This window comes from Perca fluviatilis, chromosome 20 (genome assembly GCF_010015445.1).
Source record: "Perca fluviatilis chromosome 20, GENO_Pfluv_1.0, whole genome shotgun sequence".
NCBI lineage: Eukaryota > Metazoa > Chordata > Actinopteri > Perciformes > Percidae > Perca > Perca fluviatilis.
The window spans coordinates 20376955-20400697 of record NC_053131.1 but is presented as its reverse complement, the minus strand read 5'-3'; the positions used below and the strand labels follow the sequence as shown (position 1 = coordinate 20400697).

The following is a 23743-nucleotide window of genomic DNA, read 5'->3' as shown; positions in this document are numbered from 1 at the left end:
TATCAGACCCATATATCAGCTTGTACACAGTCTCCAGTTTTAATTATGACACAGTAGCTCTCAAAATGCTCTACATGCGATCTGTTGCTGATTTTAATTAACAACACACTGTAGATGATCTGTAATCTGAACAGATTTAGTCTCTCTGACTTCTAAACTTCACCATCAGACACACGTGTTCTGTACAAAATAAGCCTTTAAATCCGACAAATGGCAGTTAAAATCCTTCCAATTCCAAATCAATAAAAAGTTTATATAAAACGTCACCCTGCGCTGCCTGCGTCTCAGAACTGCAGCCGTCTTGGTCTCGTGAGGTTATCGTTGCCCACGTGTGCGTGACGTCAGAGCAAGTCGGGATCAAGTCGGACACAAATCTAACCGCGATGCATTGGCCGGCGATCGCCGGTGATCAATTGTGCCCAGATCTGGCTCATCTCGAACCATCCTACAGGTACAACACTGTGACTCACTAATGTGTTTTAATACAGTGGAGGTCTGTGGCACAGAGGAATAACATGTATCAAGCTTTGTCTACACATGCAATACTTGTTAGGAGGATCAATTAATTATTGTTTTTTGGCTTTTCATAGGATTTGTTGGCAAAAATAAAAATGTAAAATACAGTCAGACTTACCCTTTCAATGTGTGATGCTTATTACTGTTGCCTCTGAGGACTGGAGTTTTGTTGTGGTTTTGGTCATTTACAAAGATACGGCAGGTTTACTGCCCCCTTAGAATTAGAATCAATTGTACAAATATTCTCTAATTTTAAATTACTAACTTGACCTAAAAAGATCGGACAAGATTTACCATTTCAATCAAATATTAATATAGCTTTTGTGCAGCATATACTTGTCTGTTTAGAATTATAATTGTGCAAGAAAATAAGACGGTTTTAGTGATAATAGTGGGTTTCCTGTTTATGATGTAAAACCTATATGGTGAGATTATCTCATTGTTAATTCATAAAATCTCCAGATGAATAATAGATCATGTCCTTTTGAGACCAGTGCCCTTGTGCCTACCCTTGTTATTGAGAGAATTCCAGATCATATCAGCCAGCATGTTTCCCTTTGGTGTCCTACTGAAAGTCAAAACTGGCCACTGATCCATCTTTTTACCCTTGTTATTGCACATATCATACGTCATCATATGTTGTATTTTGTGCTCCTGTCTGCTGTAATATTTGGGATTTACATTTTCTGTATAATATGTTGCTGAATATGTCAGTTGTCAGTCCTGAATGTGTCCTCATAAAAGGAAGAATCACTGACTAGAATCCCTTTTCTTTGCTCTGCAACAAGCTGGAATTAATTCAGGGTTTCCCTCAGTGTGATGAATCATGAACTTGATAAACATTTCACTAGTTCTACATTTGAATTACTAAGAAAATAATTACTCTCAGCCTGTATGAAATACTGTATCTAATTATCATACTTGGTAATGTTAGAATGATACTCTTCATTATGATCTACTATTTAAAATGGCAAAAATTAAACATCTGCCACATTTCAATTATTTCCACTTGTGGGTAAGAACGGCCCCAAGCAAAAAGGAGGCTGTGCCCTATGCATCTTGGGTATGAGAGCCTGAATAATCAAGATAATTATCTCCCTCAGCAACAGGGTTTTTCAAAAGGAATTACCATAAAACATTGCTAATTTTAATGGGAGACCTAATGTGACTCAAATAATTATAGCAAGATGGAGTGAGGGTGGAGAAGTAGAGGGGGGCTTGAATCATTCACCCCCATTTAGAGGAAGAGGAGGGGGAGGAGATAGTGGTTTGTATATCAGAAAGGTGGGGTCAGATCTATTGTCACTAATTGATTGTGCTGAAAGACTGTTTAGCAGGTAATATGGCTCAGTGAATGTGATCAGCTGATTACTCATCTAGTAAATGAGTAACTTTGATAGATTCCATTTTCCCTTTTGTGATTAGAATTGTAGCAATTGCACAATTTAGCAAAATGAAAATTTCCTGTTTTTCATCTTTTTCACACACACACACGCACACAAAAAGGTCAAGCAATTAATCTAACCATAAACCACGATAAATTACCAAAACCTATTTTGCAGAATAATCCATAATATCAGTGTGGGTGGCCAGGCTGTAAATACAGTGGCTGTGATGCATGGCTGCTGAAGACTGAGGATGAAATAAACTCTTACTGTTGGTGAATGGATGAAATCGGGGTCAAATTGTTCTCATTAACCCTCTTTCTTGGTCTCTGTTGGTTTCTGGTGATTTGTTGAGTTTATGTTTTGTGACCTGTAATGCTAACGGAGTCCCTTTTTGTTTTTCCCCTTTCTCTCGGTTTTAAGTTTCACCCTGAGGAGAATTTGCACCAGAGTAGGGAAGTTTCTGTCAGCCTTAGTTGGATACTGATTTGACATGTGATCTTCTTTTAACATGCTTACCATATCTTCTTAAGATTTTACAATAGAAACCACTCTTGTTTTTTTTTTTTTTTTTACAAGATCAAAAGTATTTAACCCAGTCACTCATCGCTGACAGACCTGATCTTCAGTGAGTGTGAGTTCTGAGTAGGAGACAAGCTCCCAAAGGCAGCCGTTTCAGAGCTCAGCGCACAATATCTGTTCACCCCTTAATGAAGCTGCTGTAATCGCACTCGTGCAGGATGGTCTTCTCTCATTAGCACTCCGGTTGGAGAAACGCTCTGCAACTCTTTGATGTTGTCAAAGATTCTCACCACTGTGTTCAGAACAAAGAGCGTCTTCCTCTAAGATAAGGGGAGGAGGACGCTTCCTTCTGCTGTGCCGAGGATGTCAGGAAACTGTTTAAGTTGGGGAACCCTTTGTTTTGATTCCAAAACAAATTATAGAAAGAAACCCTGACTATTACGGTTATTTGCTCTAGGGAATCTAATTTGAGAAGGTGAATCCTTACCAAATGTGAACAAAAATACAGCACTTTTCCTTATAGACGGGAAAGAAAATGGAATGTGTTGTCTCTGTGATGCTGTAGTGATCTGTACAGGTTGTTTACCTACCTTTCACCTATCTGAATGTGAATCAGCAGGGATAAATAGATGGAGGTGAAGATAGTTGCTCACAGATGTCTAAACCACTTGTATGACAGTTTATTTTATGTTTTCAAACCTATATACCTGGTATTTGATAAGGCTCTTTTCCGAGGTTGTGTTTGAGTCAGGATCTTGTTTTCCACACTTTGGCTCTCGCTTCCATGGCTGCTGTCTGGAGATAACATTGAGGCTAGATTTGCCAACTTTATGCCACGGAGCAATTGGAGAAAGGCTACGAAATGAGAGAAAGAAAGCAAAGATTGTGAGGGAGTATGGGGCTAACTTGTTTTTCTTGACGCATTTTAGATTGTCTCAGGGGCTTTGGTCACACATGGGAGCTTCCTACGTCGCTGCTGATTAAAAGGCATCACCACTCTCCTGCCTTCAGTAGAATGGCTGCAGGGAATAATACCAAACAGAGGCTTTCCTAATTGTCTGCATACCTGTAGGGCAGTGGAAGTTAGTCAGTTAGCCACACACTGTTTACTCCCTATGTTTGAAAAGAAACAATTAAAGAAGGGGGGGCGGGGAGGAATCAAAGATTATTTTTAAAATGTGGTATTAGTTTAAAGTTTTACAGTCCCTCCATAAAAACGTGATTATGCGATCGCATAATTCAATGCATAATCAGCCAAAGTCCTCATATTCATGCGGGGGCCGCATTTTTTCAAATATGCCGCACTTTCGCCGCATAAATTGCCGATTTCCGCGCAAAATATGCGGTCCTTTCATGATTTCATAATCCCTGCATTTTCGTTTTAAAAAGTCACATATCTTAGCAGAAAGTTGATAAAATGTTGCGTTTACTTTGGTTTACTTCACACAAGAGCAGCCATTTTCCCCTGTTGCCATGGGAACGTTATGAAGTGACGTAATTACGCGACGTGAATATCATCGAAAAGCAGGTGTTGGAGGTTGATACTTTGAGTTAAAATTTTAGTATAACAATGTAGCCATTTGTTTTTTTTACTCACTAGAAGAAAGCAAGCTTTTAAGAACCTTGCGATCATCCTACAAAAGAAACCAGTGTAAAAAGCTCTTTTCAGTCTTTGGAAAAGAACATATATTTTTAAACTATGCTTTTGTGCTGCTCCCCAGGATTACAGTGAACACTGTTTAGCCTGCTTAATAATCATTGGCATCTATCTGTGTTTTACATCTTCATATATGCTGTAATTACTTGGCACCTCCCCCAGTTCTGAAACCAATTAGTCAGATAAAAATGTGTCATTTCAAAAGCATTAAATCACTCGTCATTTTCAGTTGTAACATCCAGTTTTGTATTTTATAAGATATACAAGATAAACATGTTGTCATTGTTTTGTTTTAATTGTGTAGATTCATGCCATTTGTTATTTTGTAGGTGCATGTTGATTATTTCCATTAAGAGAAAGAAGGAGCAGAACTTGCCATCAGCAGTCTCAAATAAAAAATATATACATACATACATACATACATACATACTCTAATGGCATGATTTAAAACTTAAAATTAATTGTCATAGATGGAACTCTTATCATTGGCATAAATGTACACATGTTATTGGTAAATATTAGTTAAGCATCTTCAGAGTGACTGTGCACTGCAGAGTTTGGTATGCTTCAATCTGATGGTAATGAATGTTCTTGGCTACGATGGTCAGGGATCAATGCTCTCTGGATAGATCATCTGCCAGTGTCCAAACACCCCAGTGCACACGTTAGACCAGCTTAATTGTTCCAGGAGGAAATCAACTTTCAGCTGAGAGAAATCAAGGTTTTAATTTAATTAAAGCTAAGACTGCACACGAAGCTATGCAATGTGTACTGTACGTCTTTCGGTTTTACAAGCTGGTGGCCCCGGCTTGGCAGCTCCCTCGAGGAAAATTAAACACTGGCTGCTCTACTGTTAACATGGAAATCTATGGGCTGTGCCACTAGAGTTAGTGTCACCATTCAAAAGCATTACAGTGTTCACTGACTGTCTTTGAATTATCAGATGAACATAATCAGGATTTGGAGTGACATTGCCGCAGATCTGTATCCCCTACGTTAATCTGCCTCCAGAATTTCAACCACATGGATGAGCTTTCAAACGGACTGAAAATAGCTCTATTGACAGATGGCAGGCCTTAGACCTACCGTGACTGTGAACAGAAACAATCATTATATCCCTGTGAAAAAAAAGCCCAATTTTAAATCTTTTTGCTATCTTCCCCCTGCTGTTTTGCACTCAAGCAGAAATGCATTAAACACACATTCAATAAAGTTTACTCTCAGAGGCTCTACTGATACATGTTATTCTCATTGGAAACCACTGATTAATTATGTGAACCAGCTTTCCGTTAGGGAGATGTCACTGTAGTGGCATATTTAGTATTTGTCTGCATAGGTTCCTACCTCGCTTTACCTCACTGGCTGCCCGCCACACCATCAGCCCCATTATAGGTGTAATTGAGCCATAGCCCTCATGATTCCTGCTGGTTCATGAATCCTAGCAACCTGGCACAGCGCCCTGCATGTCGGCAACTACTAACCTTTTTCTACAGTTCACTCCTAACTTACTCATTTATTTTATTTGTTTTGTTTCTTGATTTCGCTCTCTAAGAGCTAAATGTATTTAAGTGTGTATGTACATATGCGTGTGTGTGTGTGTGTGTGTGTGTGTATATACGCATGCATATGTCGAGAAATTCATTTACTTACTTTTATTTCTTATTATTTATTCCTTTTTGTTTGTTCTTTTTTTGTGTCTAACTGGCTACTGGGGGGGGGGGGGACATGGGATGAAGAATTGTTCATTCTGAAAACACAAAATGGAGACTTATATTGTACTATGTTGCAAATATTGTTTGAATGCTGTACCCAATAAAAAAAATATGAAAAAAAAAACAACCTTCACAAACACATACAGAAGGCAAAACTTACACTCGTTAGTGTTTGGATTGACTGTTTCACATCCAGTTATATTATGTATATCACTTTACTCTAAGTCCCCCTAATTAGCAGAATATAAACATTAATAAATGGTTTAACACTATAATGTAGTTGTAAGCAGATGCGTGTTTCATGTATTTATCAACAAGTAGAACTGCTTTTATTGTAGTGTTATAAACAATTTATTTGATGCTTGTATACTGCTTAAAAATGCTAAATAGGGAGACAAAGTGTTGCATGATATTTCCTTTGGTAGAATATACAACCTTCAATTAAAAATGTTTATCAAATCTCTGTCAATCTATCAATTATTTTATCTTCGCCTCTGTTTAGACTATTTTATTTTTACTTTAATATTATTTGTATATATTTTTGTATCTTGTTTACTTATTGCAATGACTGAATATCTTTAAACTATTTTTGGAAATTAAGTTTTAAAAAAGCAGGGTGTTGGGCGAATACTTTTTCTTCTCTTTTTCATCAAACCGCAGTTATGGCAAGTTCCTGCATTTTTTGCGAGTTCCTGCAATTTCATTGCATAAAATTGCATAAATATCCCACATATTCCATCGCATTTTTTAAGAAAACGTGCCGCATAATCAAGGATTTTTGCCCGCAACAATCGCAAAAAAACTCAGTTTTTCTGGAAGGACTGATATAGCAGAATGAGCTGCTGCTGTAATGTAGCTTTCTGCTACTTAACCAGACCTTTAGAAGCAGAGTGGAGCTCAGGATTTTACAGCTCTCAGTAGACAAGCAGGCTGTCGAGAGAGCAGGAGACTCCTCAGCATTCTGATAACCGCCACTTTGTGACACCTGGGGGACTGGGAAGGATGTTTTTAAACCAGTCATAAATATTCACAGCAACTTAATTGTGCGTGCTGAAGTCGTATAAAGACCCAGCAGCATCACACTTGGGGAATAGAATCTACAGAACGGAGTACTTTGGCATATCACTCGGACTCGACTTGTGAGAAACTCACAGGAACAGTTTGTGTTCGTTCGTGTCATGAAAAATTGCCAGTGTACAGTCTGCTCTGTTACACGTTCAGCCCTAACTCCATGTCTCCTGCCTGCTGGTGCTGCCTATGCAGTGGCAGCTTTCCTGAGAATCCACATCTCACCTTCTGCCATTGTTCCTCCTTCACAGTTACCTCCCCCAGTTTTTTATTGACCCTGTCGCTAATTGCAGCCTGCATAAACAAAGCGTGGAGGGGACTTGGCAGTATAAAATGCTCGGATAATTAGTTTTGCAGGGGGGAGGACTGTGTCTGTGGACATTGATCTGATGGTTTGCTGTATTGAATGCGGGAGGGAGGGACTCCCGTGATGGTGACAGGTAGCCTGTATCATGGATCACAGCCTCTCGTCAATACTACTCACCATCTCCAGTGGTCTGCTGTGGAGCATTTTGTGGAATGACTCAGGTGCTCATTGATCTGGATTAATGCAAGGGAGGCATTTGTCGTAATTTGACGTTATTTCGGTGTGTTTTCATTGTTTTTTTCCATTCTGAAAACAGAATAGCTCTTCAGTAATGACTTATAGAAATAGATCTAGCAACTGATTGACTCTTCAAAAATGTCTTCCGGTGGCGTTTTCTTTAATCACGGTGGCTTTGTATTTGCACTGTTGTATCACAAGTATTTTTTTTGCAGGTGGGAAGCTGTCATCAGCATGGTGTGGCACACACCAGCAGAATCTAAATGGTTCATTTTCTCCTCTGTTAACATGGGAGGGGGAAGGGTTTGTGCAATGGCGTGTGCTAGGTATAGCAGAAATAAAGATGATGATGGGAGTGTTGGGGTGCAGGTGCACCGAGAGCAGGGGAGGTGACCTTGGCCATGGTGGCGACCGCAGAGAGGAGCCAGCCATCTGTCTTGGGCCATGAGCAGGTGACCCGGCATCATTGTTTAGTCTGACGGGGTACGCTGGGGTCACTGGGAGGGCCAGACCTCCCGGGTGGAGACCAGAATGGGGTGTCTGAGCTTTATGAACACTGACGATAAAGAGAATGAAGATGTAGACCAAAAGTGTACAATAAATTATGCCCTCCATTTTTTTTAAATGTTCAAACAAGCTGTTATGTAGTCTATTATTTTGAGAGAATGCAGTATGAAATATAAGAACTGCTACACATCACAATCGCAAGGAGTCCACCTCTGTGGTCTGTCTCTATTCAGAATCCTTTTTTATACCAATGAAATATCCCTTGTCATAATTGTCATTTTGATGTGGCACCCCATAACCCTTTACCAATTTGTGAAGCGGAATTGAAAGCACTAAGAGAAGCGATTTGGACATAATTTGCTCCCTGACTCGATTCAAAATGGGCTTTTAATCTCCATTTTATACTTCACAAAAAACTGTAATTTCTGTATCATTTTACCCCTGTTCTCTTCAGGCCTATAATGCGGTAGGAAAACATTTGTACTCCTGCTATTTAATGGTGAGTGCAGCCTGGTAAACAGTTTGGAGACCTTTTTTATCAACAACAGCAAAATAATTTTGAAGCCTCTGGAAATAGAAACTTCTCAAGCTATTTGTGTGCAGAATCCAAAATGTTTGCCCCAAAATCAAAAATACCTACCAAATACCTGTAGTGCTATTGTATCAGTCTAGATTGTTTTGGTGTGAGTTGCCCAGTGAGATGGGACTAAAAAAAATAAAAAAATAGGTGGGATGAACTGTCCCTTTTTTTTTTTAAAAGGTCACTGCTGCCATCAGCATGCTAACATGCTAGCAATGAGAACATGCTGATGTTTAGCCGGTATGCAGTCCATCCAATAGTTTGCATTTGTTAGTGCCAAAGTAGTGGACTGACCAACCGACTGGCATTGCTATCTATAAAGCCACGCTGATAGCGTAGCACAAATATTATAATTGATAATGTTAATGAAACATTTGTTTTTATTAAATCATAGTTGTGTGATGAGTTTATTCACTTTAAGAACTAATCATATCATGGTGGTGGCAGTAGCTCAGTCAGTAGGGAGTTGGGTTGGGAACCGGAGGGTCCCCATACGGACCAAAGTATGGTAGTGGACTGGTAGCTGGAGCACTGCCAAGGTGCTCTTGAACAAGGCACCGAACCCCCAACTGCTCGGGTCGCCTTTCCATGGGCAGCTCCCTCACTCTGACATCTCTCCATTAGTGCATGTATAGGTACTGAGCATGTGTATGTGTAATTCAGGCCTGTGTGTAATAACAGAGTGAAAACATTGTAATTTCCCCTTGTGGGATTAATAAAGTATACATTATTATTATTATTATTATAATAATTAATAATATATAATTATTATAATATATAATTATTATAATTATATATTATATAATATTATCTGAGGAGAAATCAGGACTTCAGTCACACTAAGTAACACACCTTAGCTCACACAGTTATGGAATTAGTCATAGATATATAGAAATTTTTGAAATATATATATATTTTTTTCTGTCCTCTGTGGTCTCCAGGGAAGGTCCTACGACCAAATGGGGTACTCGAACCAGACAAAGACCTTTGATGAAGCAGTCAGTCTGACAGGGACATGGCAGGCATGCAATCAAGGTGTTGAATGATGGGAGGGCCATAATGTCTGTCCTTTCAGTTTAATCACAACCCCATAGCTCAAGTTTTACTTGGCAGTTTCAATCATCATCCCTGTTTCCTTTCACACAAGACTTGACCCTCTCAGCTTGCCCCTCTCATATTCTTCACTCTAATGACAAGTTTCACTTCTCACCTCATACTCATTAGTCACCTTTTGTAAGCAATAACACCATTGCAGCAGGGTCTATAAATTCATAGGGATATGGCCACATAAATGGGTAGCTTTTTTCGTAATGCTGTCACATAAAGCCAGCCCAGGCTGTGTGACTATGACCATGGTGCAGCTGTTTGCATGATTAGTTAAAAAGGAAAATGGAGTTATGTGTTAATTACACCCAACTTCAAAGGCCGAGCTTTCAACTTCTGGACTCCAGCTGGACTTGAAATTCAAAGAAGAGGTTGCAAATATGAGAGAGGTCAGAGGTCGTGGTGGAGCTGTGTTCTGTCGTCTGCTAAGCAGATAAAGAATGACAGCGTAGCAAGAGCTTCATGAAAGTCACCATAAAATAGGTTTACAGCTTTGCATATTAAAACTGGCCTCTTCACATCTCTTTACTCTGTCTGCAGTGTAATGACAGAGTTCTACAATACCAACACACACCAGAGCTAGATAAGAGAGAGGCTGAGCAGTTACGCCTCGCTGATAGCTAAGCCCGGCTCATTCCTGTCACTTCCTCTGTTTTACAGGAACACTTTCTGGTTAATTGGCGTTGTGGCTCTATTTAAATCAGAGCATTCATTATTGAGTTTGCAATGATGTGGCCTTTGTTTGAACCACAGCACAGATTTAAAAAAAACCTGCATCCTTTTCTCACTCTCCTTTTTTACATATCACAAAATTTTTCTCTTTCCAAAAATGAAGGGAGGGAAAATGATAAAAAGGCTCGTTTCCAGTGTTGCAGCAAAATGTAAAACAGCATATTATTAATATAGGGTTACTACACTTTTTAAGGAATAGTTCGACATTTTGGGAAATCTGTGTATTCATTTTTTGTAAAGATTAAACATATGACATAACGTGCAGGGGTTTGGTTAAGATGGCCAAAGTAATCCTCCATTAGCATTGGGTGCTTACATCTTTAATACTGAAAATAACCTCTAGATTATAGAAATATTTCTACAGTGCACAAGGACAGATTGTCAGCAGGTGGAATAAAAAGCAAACATAGTATATATACTTTACTGTTGCCATGCGCTGCACGTTTACACTGCAGTTTAACTCAACTGGAATTTGTAGCCTTACAGGTGTGTGGAGCTGCATTGGTTTCTTTAAGCTGATGTGTCTCAGAAATAGTTAATTTCATGGTTGGCCCAGTGCACCGCCCCCCTCTGTATTGAATTAGGGTTAAGCCTGTATAAATGCATAGGTTTTTCTGAACAGCATATACCGCTGACATTCTCCGGTTGCTCTGGGTCCAGTATGTGTGAAATGGTGTGTGGTGAATCCCACTTCTTATTCTTTTAGCATGGCTAGCACCCCTTTTGATTTCTTAGGCTCCATTACTCTTCAATCTGGACCATGCTTAAAGGCAAAATGTATGTGAAGGGCTGCCAGCATATCAGAGAAAATGATAGTTTGGTTTTATGATTGAATACACAGTGCCCTTGGTATGATGTGCTACTTTTACCCAAGAAAAATATGTACACCATAAAAAAGGTGTTGCTTTACATGTGAATTTAAAATGGAATTATAGTGACATTTAAAAACAAAAGAGAAAAGAAACCCCTCTACACAGTAGATTGGTCTTGATTGGACAGTTTTATGTCTAGGATTTAAATTTATGACAGCATGACCTACCACACTGCAATCCAAGGTAAGTAGTAGTATGAGAACTGCACATAGTGAAGCACACTTTTGCTATCAAATTAAAGTGTCCATGACCCTTGTGGCCAGCTCACAGATGGACATCCATCCAAAACACATTGTGCCCTGTGACCGTAATCTTGACTCTTGACCAGGGTCATTGAACTTGACAGGATCTCGACCTTGTGGAAGATGGAACATGTAAGAAATGGGGTTCACACTGACCCTGGCTTTTAGCACAAGTGATTTTTATATGCACTTTCACCTGACACAGATGAAGAGCTCCCTTTTCTTTTCTTTTGAGAGACACACGCATAATGAGAGGAAGAGGTCAGTCATTTATCCTTTGCGCAACCTATTTGACAGTCATCCTCACTTTACCAGTTTTAATAAATATAATTAAAATTTGTCATTTAAAATTGGCAGATAGAACCCAGCAAATGGGCCACCTTCCTGACTTTTGTGTTCCGATAAAAATAAAATTTGAAATGTGTTGATGCCAAACACTGGCAAACCGAGAGAGAGAACAATATGAAACAGATGCCACCACAGATGGAGGATAAACAGGCACATACATTTCTGTTACAAAGCAGAACTGTCACTCGCAGCACTAAATGATTATTGTGTTTGTGGCGAAGTAGGGATTCAGAGCCTGTTGTCTCGGGGGTTTCATGGCATTCTGTACATCTGTCTTTCTGCAGAAAATAGAAAATCTTCACCATAGTCTTTGATGTAGTTAATTTGACCCACTAAGGCAGAAATTATTTTTGCCCTATGATTTATTCTCGCTGAACCTTAAGCATGTGTGGATCAAACCTTTGGGTCTTCCAGCAGTAGTACAATGTTACTATCCAGTAGAGCATCCAACTGTTTTTATTCTTAGACTATAATAATGATCTGCTATCAACAGTGGTGGAGCAAGTATTCAGATCTTTTACTTAAGTAAAAATGTGAATACCACACTGAAAATATACTGTTACAAGTAAAACTCCTGCATTGAAAATTTTACTTAAGTAAAAGTATGTAAGTATCATCAGGAAAATGTACTTAAAGTATTAAAAGTAAAAGTACTCGATGCAGAAAAATGCTCACATTTTAGAAACTGGAAATGGTCCAAAACGTTCTGTGTTTAATTGTCTGATCATTGCAGCTGTAATTGTCGGGCTATATATTGTTGGGTAGTTAAATTTTTTTTTTAACAAAACATCGTATTTTATAAACATGTGTTTTGTGTGCAGAAGTCTTAATTTGTACAGTAACTAAAGCTGTCAGATTAATGTAGTGGAGTAAAAAGTACAAAATTTCTCTCTGAAACGTAGCGTTAGTATCATGAAAACAAAAGACTCAAGTGAAGTACAAGTACCTCAAATGTCTACTTTAGTACAGTAAGTTAATGTACTTAGTTACATTCCATTGCTGGCTATCAAAGGCAGAATTTACCAGAAATTACTTAAGTAATGATACCTGCGTAAATGAGCATTTCTGTGATTCTTTTTGGAGAGGATCTATGCTAAATTGCATTACCAATGCGGTTTGTGCATGGTGTGAAAGGCCAAATCCAAAGATGAGCTCTTTATTTATTGAAGTGCTCATATTATGCTTTTTGGCTTTTTCCCTTTCCTTTATTGTGCTATATATCTTTTTTTGTGCAGGTTATAGGTTTACAAAGTGAAAAAGCCCAAAGTCCACCCCAAAGGGACTTACCATCTGCAACAGAAAACTGTTCACAAACTGCTCCAAACAGCTCTATTGTAGTCCAGCCTTTACTTCCGTGATGAACGTGCGTCACTTTATAACGCGTTATAATGCTTGCCTAGCTGCTAGCGTGGCACGCCCTCATATTCTGCTTCTGACTGGCTTGTAGTGCTGACCTAGGTTTTGCGCATGTGCGACTCCCAACAAAGATTTAACAGAAGTGCGATGCCTCACTCTGTAGCTAAAACAGAGAGCTCAACACACAGGGTGAAAAGAGGAGCTGCAGCAATGTGCAGTACAACTAAAATATGGTGTTTTTTGAAAATTAAACCATCTAAACTTCTTTTGATATAACCTCTAAATACAATTATGAACCTGAAAATGAGGATAATATGAGCACTTTAAAGCTTAATCTGAACTGTTTTTTTTTTTCATTTCTCCAAACAATATTTAATCAACTCATTAAATGACTTGTTACTGACTATTGAGTTACTTATTATTTCTGCAAGTAAGAAACCCAGAATAGCTTTTAATATGTTCACCTTAAAGATCCACCTCTCCTCCAGTGTGATGATTATATGCAGGACGTTTTGATCAACTGCCAGCACAGATATGAGGTTACAGTTACTATCATCCTGCCTCTGTATTTATTATGCAGACTGTGTATATTTTGGCCACTATGTGTTTAGAAGGGGAGTTATGTGGAGTAGGTGAGACGAGGTCTGGAGCTGTCACCCATTGAAAAGCCCAAGGGAGCACAGGCAGTGATTTACGCTCTGGCAGGACACCCGCAGTCTTCAGCATGGTGTGTTATGACATGTAATCACAGATAGTCTTTTGGTGTTGCTCCTCTTTGTCTCTGCAATTTTTTAGCACTATCTTTTACCCTGAAACCCTATGGCTATATGGTTTATTTGAAGCTTTTGGAGGCCTTTTGTTTAATGCTATGAATAAATTTGCTATTTGCATGGCGGTTGTTATGTGTAATGGTAAAGAAGAACCCAGGGGGGTTCCAGATGTGCATCTTTACAGTAAAAACCAGAGGCAGCACATATTCAGTTAAGTGGAGGGATTATAACAGCTGGCAATCCTGGCTATTGTTCGCCACCAAACCCCCATAACAACTAAAACCTGCATACATGCTGGATTTAAATATCTGTAAAGGTAGTTTTTTTTTATTCTTTTTATTTTAATCTTTTCAAATATGACTTTTAAAAGTTCTTTTATATTTTGTTACAAAGGTAAATACTTGTTTTATTTTGGTCACCTTACATATTGGATTTTCACCATGTTAAAGTTGTAGTTAATTGTCTAATTTAGGGTTGGGCAATGTCCCCTAAATTGGCAGTTGACTATGTTTACAGTAAAACGTCGTGATGGACGATGATATCGTCATTGTCGGGAGGAGGGGTGGTTTTTTACATAAATATTATAAATACTATGGGCTAACAATTAATATAGAAACAATCTGACATACAGTACAGGCCAAAAGTTTGGACACACCTTCTTATTCAATGTGTTTTCTTTATTTTCATGACTATTTACATTGTAGATTCTCACTGAAGGCATCAAGACTATAAATGAACACATATGGAATTATGTACTTAACAAAAAAGTGTGAAATAACTGAAAACATGTCTTATATTTTAGATTCCTCAAAGTAGCCACCCTTTGCTTTTTTGATAGCGCTGCAAACCCTTGGTGTTCTCTCAATGAGCTTCATGAGCTAGTCACCTGAAATGGTTTTCACTTCACAGGTGTGCCTTGTCAGGATTAATTAGTGGAATTTTTTCCCTTATTAATGGGGTTGGGACCATCAGTTGTGTTGTGCAGAAGTCAAGTTGATACACAGCCGACAGCCCTATTGGACAACGGCTAGAATTCATATTATGGCAAGAACCAATCAGCGAAGTAAAGAGAAATGAGTGGCCATCATTACTTTAACAAATGAAGGTCAGTCAGTCCGGAAAATTGCGAAAACTTTGAATGTGTCCCCAAGTGCAGTCACAAAAACCATCAAGCGCTACAACAAAACTGGCTCACATGAGGACCGCTCCAGGAAAGGAATACCAAGAGTCACCTCTGCTGCTGAGGATGAGTTCATCCGAGTCACCAGCCTCAGAAATCACAAGTTAACAGCAGCTCAGATTAGAGACCAGATGAATGCCACACAGAGTTCTAGCAGCAGACACATCTCTAGAACAACTGTTAACCCTTGTGTTGTCCTTCGGGTCCCAGTGACCCGAAGGACAACACAAGGATGATGTACTTCCGTTTACTTTGTTGAGAATTGCTCTCTAAACCCTGTTTTTTGTAAAGTAAGTAAGTAAAGTTTATTTCTAGAACACATTTAAACACAGTTTAAGCTGACCAAAATGCTGTACAAACAAGAACTAAGGTGCTGTATTAACCCTTGTTTAGAGAGCAATTCTCAAAGTAAAGCAGAGTACATAATCCTTGTGTTGTCCTTGGGTCAATAGGGACAAGGCCCGCTAAGAGAGTTAAGAGCATTCTGGGCAATCAGGCCTTCATGGTAAAATTGCTCCTGCTAGGAAAGCACTGCTAAGGAGAGGCAACAAGCAGAAGGTATTTGTTTGGGCCAGCGAGAAAGATGGTGGATGGTAGACCAGTGGATTGGGATGGTTGATGGTGTGTGAAATTGAGATCTTTGATTCAAACGGTGTGCTTTTAGCCAGCTGATTCGTGTATGATAAGTCATTGAATCTGAGGTGCTGCTTTCCACCGCAAAGCTGGAGCAGGAGTGTGATTGTCTAGAAAGTATACGGGTGGTGGGATTTGGTGCGCTTTTGCTTGACACTGTTGGGGATTTATTCAAAATTGAAGGCATACTGAACCAGCATGGCTACCACAGCATCCTGCAGCGACATGCCATCCCATCCGGTTTGCGTTTAGTTGGACCATCATTTATTTTTCAACAGGACAATGATCCCAAACACACCTCCAGGCTGTGTAAGGGCTATTTGACCAAGAAGGAGAGTGATGGAGTGCTGCGCCAGATGACCTGGCCTCCACAGTCACCGGACCTGAACCCAATCGAGATGGTTTGGGGTGAGCTGGACCGCAGATTGAAGGCAGAAGGGCCAACAAGTGCTAAACATTAGTAAATAACAACTTGACCTACTTTCACTTAACTACAGTGCCGTAAAGTCTATGTCCGTGATCTGCTTAACGACAGGAAAGTGGAACGTTTGCCTTTAACAGAGCGACAGTAATAACCTAATATACCATTACTGAGTTTAAACTACAGTCTTGGTTATATTAGCACTGAATAACGCATTCAATAAACAGAAACCTAACAATGCACATGAACAGATGCGCAGTATTACCTCACACATTAAATAGCACCCTTGTGAATTAGCCTACTGTTGCTAACGTACATTCATAAATCCTACATAACATCGTCATCAGACTTACTTATTGATGCACGCACACAGTAGTATCCACAAAGTTAGTCCAATGAGGGGATAAAGGAAAGTGTGATAGCGTTCCATGTTAACGCTTTTTCTCTCTCGGTCGAGACAGCTGTGTCCAAGCCGAATGCATCAGATGGGCATGCGTTCCGATTGTTACGTTATCCAGTCGTTCATGTGACGGGGATATGCGTCCATAACGTGCGTGATACCGGTATAGTTGGTATCGCTGTGGACGTTGGACATGCCAATGGGTTGGTCTCCCCATCTGCCCAGGTGGAGCTTGTCGCTGCCGATTATGCTGCGTTCCATTATACTCAAAAATTGGGAACTTCCGACTAGGAGAGATGCAAAGAAACTGTACGTTAATTGGGGCCTACAGTTCATTACTGCTGACTAACTATGACGGAGAAAGAAGATCGTTCAACTTCGAGTCCAAAGAAAAATAAACTAAAAATGAAACGCCCACAAGAGGACCGAGTTGATGCCGGCTGAGATCACTTGTCAACCTTTGCTGGTCAATGTGTGCAGCTCAGGTGGGACAGAGACACCTCTGGCTCAGTCTGTCCTCCCTGTAATGAACCCCGCTCTCTCCACCGAGTCACTTTTCGGGACAAACATTCAGAAAATGATAGCCAGGCTGTAAGCCACCCGTAAAGCTTCAGAGCAGCTGGGCTTTCATCTCCGCCGGCAACAGCAGCAGCTCACAGACTTCACTGCGGAAAACATTGCACCTCCCCGATAGCCTCAGTGAGTAATCCCTCTAGCTGCGTTAGCACTGTTGACTGTGTTAGCACCATTAGCCACGTTAGCTGGCTGCTGACTCCCCGGCTCTATCCTCTCTATTGCTGCACATGTCCTCACACGGTTCTCATCTTCAAGGATGTATTGGCTCTTAGCTCATCTTAGACTAAATTGCTATCAGTAGCTATGTTTCCATCGACCCGTTTTTATCCGTATTAAGTGATATCGAATGAAAAATGCCTTATGGAAACAGTAAAATCCGATTGAATTTCATGAATATCGACTCAAAGAAAATACATTCAGTCTCATCGGATTTTCTCTTGATCGATATACGGCTTATGCGATAAACGCTGATGGAAACGTTATTTGCCGAATAAATAATGAATTGCGATTTAAGTTTTAGGTCATTTTATGGTTGTAACCCGCAATAAAACGAAGTTTCAGTTCATTTCCGCCCAGTATTTCCGCACTTTGCACACATGACAGGTGTCAACAAAAACGGATGTAAGTGGACAAACGAGGAGACAAGATACTTTTTTTATTTAATTTACCAGAAAAATATAACAGCTATTTTAGATAGCAAAAAGCTAAGAAACCTCATCATTTATCAGGAGCTCGCGAAGGAAATGACCAAAGGTTACGACAGGGACATTTTTTTATAATTCGCCTGAAAAACTTAAGGTGAAATCAGCTTATAGTAGATTATCTAAACAACGATCAATTATCACCATTGGTATTATTAAGTATGTCAGAAAAAAAATCGTACATATTTATTTATTATTGGGAAAAAGCTTAACGTGGTTTAATGTACCTAAACAATGATCAACAAATTTCTCTCTCATATTGCTCCTCATAACCACGGAAAACTGTCAAATAATCTAACCCAATGTCCAATTATTATGGACGTTATCTGTCATAAAGCGTTTCTGCTTCAGGGCAGCGGAGCGGCTGGGGGTTGTCTCTCCACGGTTCTCATTGGCTTTATAAGTCCTAATGTGAAAAAGCTTAACGTGGTTTAATGTATCTAAACAACGATCAATCATCACCAAAAAATCCTCTTCTATATTGCTCATCATAACCACTTAAAACGGTCAAATCTAACCCAATGTCCAAATATTATGGACGTTATCTGACACATCTGACAGGCTTAAGTGTTCATGACAAGATATGACCATGATACATCTGGTGATGATTGATCGTTTGTTCTAGCGATACATTAAACACGCTTTTCACGATGCGCTTTAGAATGTCCCTTACGACAAGCCGTGGGACGTCCTGCGGAGTAAATGGAAGGCGCTCAAACAGTGATACACGGCTCAAAAAAGAGCGTTGTCTCGCAGCAGTGCCAGAGGGAAAATATAAGGCAAGTTCCACCTTTTAGATGAGCTGGATCAGATCTTCGGCCAAAGGCACATCGGAGCTTATAGCTTGGCTTCTAATATTAACTACTTCTGTCTAGCAAAACTTTGTTCGCAAAAGTTCGCTTGAATCTTGTGCGATTCAGTGCAAAAATGAATGGAAACACCTTAATGTCTCAAATCAATTCGATATACCAATTTAATCGCAAAACAGCATGTGACGTCATTACGCACAGGTTTTTATTTGCTTTAAAGCCGTTGGATGGAAACACACTTTCACCAGCTTAATTCACATGAGTTTTTTTACCGAACTTCAGATAATTTGATTGACAAGTGGATGGAAATTTAGCTAGTGTACTGGAGCATGTGAAGGCATCGCGCAGGTGAGAGCTGCCAATCTACCAACGTCATACAGTTGACACTGTCAAAAGGAACTCTGGGAGATGAGGTCCCAGAGGCCTGCCTGCAAAGCGGCCTCTAGAAACAACCTAACTTGAAGGGTCATAGAAATGTCTTCAAAGTTGGTGTAACGCTATAGGCAATATTGTTTTGTTGATATGTAGCTACACTTGTCATATGTAAGAATTTGGTTACCTTTGGAGTGACTAATGCAGGAATATTTCCGTTTCAAATACCACTGGAGTCACGGTGGTACATGAGGGGAAAATGGCTTCAGTATGTCCTGCGTCAGTCTGTAGCCTACTGCTGTAGGTGCTATGTGTCTCTGATTGTCATCTCCTCTTTACAGGTCACTCATCAGGGAGCCAAGGTTTGGCTCGGACTCTAAACACAGCCAGCACTCAACCTGAAGCCTGCCTTCTCCTCTGATCTGCTGACTCACTCTGCACATAGTGGACCATTGAGTCCAGGAGGGAGGAATACCAGCAAGAGGTAGACCGTGTAGCTGAAAGGCTTGGAGATGACAGGTACAGCAGTACAGAAGCTTTGCTGTTTTTTTAAGCAGAGAGCAAGCACTCAGGGGTTACAAACACCCACGCACAAATATTTTAGTGTGCAGACAAATATTTTTGTGTGTGGGTGTTTGTAACTGTAACACACATACAGAGAGAGGGAGAGCACAAGAGCATATTTTCTATTTTCCATGCCCTGGGCGTTAGACATACCAGGAGCGACAGAAATCTCGCCAAGTGGGATAAGATCATAAAACTGCAGAGGCACTCTCCTCTCATTTTCAACTAAATGGATAAAATGGTGTCAGCATGTTACTGCGAGCCCCTCCGGATCTGAATTGCTGGCAGGACTATAAACTAAAGCAGTTACTCCATGACAGACACTGAATCCTTTCCCATCAAGAAATATTTCATTTGAAATGGTGTAGCAATTGCAAAAAATATCAGAAAATAAAGTAAGGCTGGGAAACATTGACAAAAATATTCTATTATTTTGATACCTTTTGAACTGGATACCTACAAACATGACTTGTGTCAATCAGTCCAAACATATTTTACTTCATATAAACATACAAATACAAATATATCCTACAAATACTTGTATGGAGCTGTATATCAACTTGGTATTTGGTTTGCAAAGCCCACAACAGTACACTTACTCTCAGTTGCTTTGGCACATTTCTCAGATCAGAGATGACAATAATGTGTCACATGTGTCACATGTCATGTGCATTGTTCATTACACTATACTTCCAGAGTGAACTGTTAAATATGGACAACACCACAAAGCAGTTTCACTATCTTGGTATGAACAATGGCGTAAGGTCTTGTCAGTTTGATTGCGTCATTGGTATAAATACTTGCTTTGGACATGTAAACAAAAGGTTTCAATCAAAATCAAAAAAATCTTTTGCAGGTTAGTCACTATGCGGTGCAGTTTACACCAATTGTTTTAAGAAATGCACTCACTGTTGTTCAAATGCAAATTATTATTTAACAAATGCACCAAAGTATCTGAGAAAAGATTTAACATAGTTGATTGTATTTCAGTGGAGATATGTCCATGTTGTTTTCACATAGCTAAAACAAACCTGAATGATTTAAATTGTGGAAATATGCACCACAGCATACTTTTGCATCCGAGGTCTCTGTACGAACTCGAACTTGTGTCATACAACTCTGGGAGATCGCTGACGGCCAAAATCAACCTCTCGTCCATGTTCCGTTTGTGGATCCATGTGTATTTGGTGTTAACTTTTTTCTGTTTTTTTTTCAGACACCCAAATGCAATGCTACGCTTTGCTCAGCGCAGTGGCAGACCAGTTCTTGCGCACGCAAGCCATTGACAATAATGGGTTTCATAGCGCAGCGCTGCCGTTTGCCCGTACAATGTGAATGGCCCTTCAATATCAATTCAATGCAGTCAGTTAGATAAAACACTATTACTTCATTCCTTAGCTATACTGTCAGTTAACTGTAATGGCACCTTAAAAGCTTTGAAAAAACGAACTCAAGCTATGTCTTAAAATCAAAGTATCTACAGCTTTGTATTGGTTGTTTGGGCCAGTAAAGCAGACAGCTGGCTTACAATGCATTGGTTTTGACCAAGGCTCCCATAGCCTCTTCTATTACTCTTGGTTCTTAGTTAAATACTGTTACAGCCGGTTGTTTACAATGCGACACAGAGTTTCCATGAAGACCTCCTGTAAAAGACTGCTGTTTAATTCCTTTTCCTCAATTTTGCTTATCGTGTTCGGTTTTAGAAATTTCAATTACTTCCCCTCCCCCCTTTCCCTCTGCTTTACCGGTAGAAATTGTACTGCCAGTTTTCTAAGTCATTAGGCTTTGCGTTAACCTCGGGGACCAACAGGGTCAGGTGTCACTTCATGGTCTGGGCGCAGATGAGAAAGGAAACAAGTGAGAAAAAGGAGAAAAGAGTGATAATGATAAACTGGGTTAAAGGACATCTAAAGGTGTTAGATTATGTCAGATCGACTGGAGAGGTGTCAGTTAGCAATCTACATAGCAGTCACAGTTTGGTGAAAAAACCTGATAGAATCAAGTCACTGGAATTGGTTTGCACTCAAATGTGAGATAATTTAAGATAAAAAATCTTAACATAAGTCACTGTGAAATGGCTGTTATCGGATTACTGAAACACATTACAGACCTCAGCACCATAAAGAATACATCCTTGATTGTCAAAGCAGAGGTGATTTCGTACACCAAATGTTCTCGTTGTGTCCTACATTATTAAAGGTCCCATGGCATGAAAATTTCACTTTATGAGGTTTTTTTTAACATTAATATGAGTTCCCCCAGCCTGTCTATGGTCCCCCAGTGGCTAGAAATGGTGATAGGTGTAAACCGAGCCCTGGGTATCCTGCTCTGCCTTTGAGAAAATGAAAGCTCAGATGATCCGTTTTGGAATCTGCTTGTTATGAGGTCATAACAAGCAAGGTTACCTCCCCTTTCTCTGCTTTGCCCGCCCAGAGAATTTGGCCAACCCATGAGAGAGAGACATCATGGCTTTCAAACGAGAAAAAGTGGCAGTTGGTCAAGGCCACACCCCCACCCTCCACCTTGCCACTCCCACTCTCCTCCTCCAATAGCTTCAGACACTGAAATGGCACAAACTAAGGAAAGCTCATTGTAGGACTGGCTCTAGTGGCTGTAGTTCTGCACCAAAGCTGAATTTCGGGAAAGAGACTTCAGATACAGTATTAGGGGACCACTAAGGTCTATATAAAAGCTTCCAAAGAGCACCATGTCATGGGACCTTTAAAACGCCTGCACTGCTTCCAAAATCCCTCAAATACTTTTCAACAATCGACCTGTTAAGAAAGGTTATCATTCCCTCAAGGCAGCAAACTCAGTGTCTTCACTCTTCTCTGCTTTTCTGTCATTTTGGTTTTGACAGTGCTTATAGCTGAAGGCAAGTTTAAACTCCATGTGCTTGCTCTCCATGAGGCCACACCATTATCTGGAGCTTGATGGCGGAGCCTGACTCTGTCTGACACATTCTGTGTCACCATATTGAGTGTGAGAACAGGGTGGGAATGGAAGGTACCTCTCCAAAACCTGCCCTGGAGGCACAATGCAACAGCAGCACAGAGATCAGCTGCTGGTGCTTAGTGTATTGCAGTGTAAGCTGTCATGTTGGCATGAATTGCGGAAAAGACAAACAAAACGTAATTTTGTAGACTCATTTGCTTTCTATTTTGTAACATTATCGACTTCAGCTAAAGCAGTTTACTGTTTAACTAAGCTGGATGTGAGCTGTCTTCTTTATTAAATGAAATACTGTTTATCATGTTATGCGTTTATGTGGATTTCGGAAGGATAACTGTGGAATCGTTGAGTCCTGCACCATCTGTGCCTTGAGGAAAGTGTTTGAATGGGGCTCACATGATTGAGTGGCATCTGCTTGTCAGAGGCTTGCTGCAAATATTGCTGTGTTCAGAGAAGGCAGTACTCCACCTGCATGCCAATCAGGCTAATCCCCTCCACCTACATGCACTCACACACAAACCTGCTTTCTCTCTCTTTCTCTCTTCCCCAGTGTTTCTTTTACAGCGTATCCCCTGTAGGTATGGACACACATGCCCATCACAACAAGCATTCATGCATTGACAACGCTTGAAAACAGGCCCTAATTAAATTTTCTCTGCGTGTACTTTGCACTCAGTTTGGAAGATATCAGTACGTTTTGTCAGAGGGATTGTCTTACATAAACACGGAGGTAAACTGACACTGCCGCTATCTAATGTGCGTTCACTCTCTGCATGGCTGCCAGCATTGATTTACTCACTCCCAAGTTGTTGGGTGTGTGTCAAGCAGGGTTTTGTTTTTCTGTTATTTAAAGTAGCTCACATCCACAGAAACACTTGTATAAAGGAAAAGGATGGAGGGAGTATTCGGTCTACTCTTTTTAAAGCTATTGATTTACGCAAGAGATGTGAAAAGGACCTCTGCCCAAGCTTATGATCATCTGTGGTGTTGTAGGTGTACTTGCTGGAGGTGTGTGTGTGTGTGTGTGTGTGTGTGTTCATACAAGCATGTTCACATACATTTGCATGACTGTCTTATGTGTATGCGCAATAACAAAAGCCTGAATAAAGGGGTTATGAACAACTGTCAGCAACAGTAGCTTAGCTACGTACACACAATCCAAAAGCCCATTCTCCAGAGCATCTTCTCTGATCTCTGTTTTCTCTGTCATGTCGAGACCG

At 40.0% G+C, this 23743-nt stretch overlaps 1 long non-coding RNA gene across 6 annotated transcripts in view; it reads left to right on the top strand.

Annotated features, from left to right (window-relative positions):
- The window catches only part of LOC120548664, a 133951-nt gene that overhangs the window by 29627 nt on the left and 80581 nt on the right, over window positions 1-23743 (top strand). For 3 of the 6 annotated variants that reach the window (XR_005637240.1, XR_005637238.1, XR_005637243.1), the window contains exon 3: window positions 19349-19971. This is a non-coding gene — a long non-coding RNA (uncharacterized LOC120548664). Of the gene's footprint in view, window positions 1-19348; window positions 19972-20787; window positions 21016-23743 lie in introns of those variants that run through there. The other 3 variants (XR_005637241.1, XR_005637242.1, XR_005637239.1) reach the window with 2 other exon arrangements.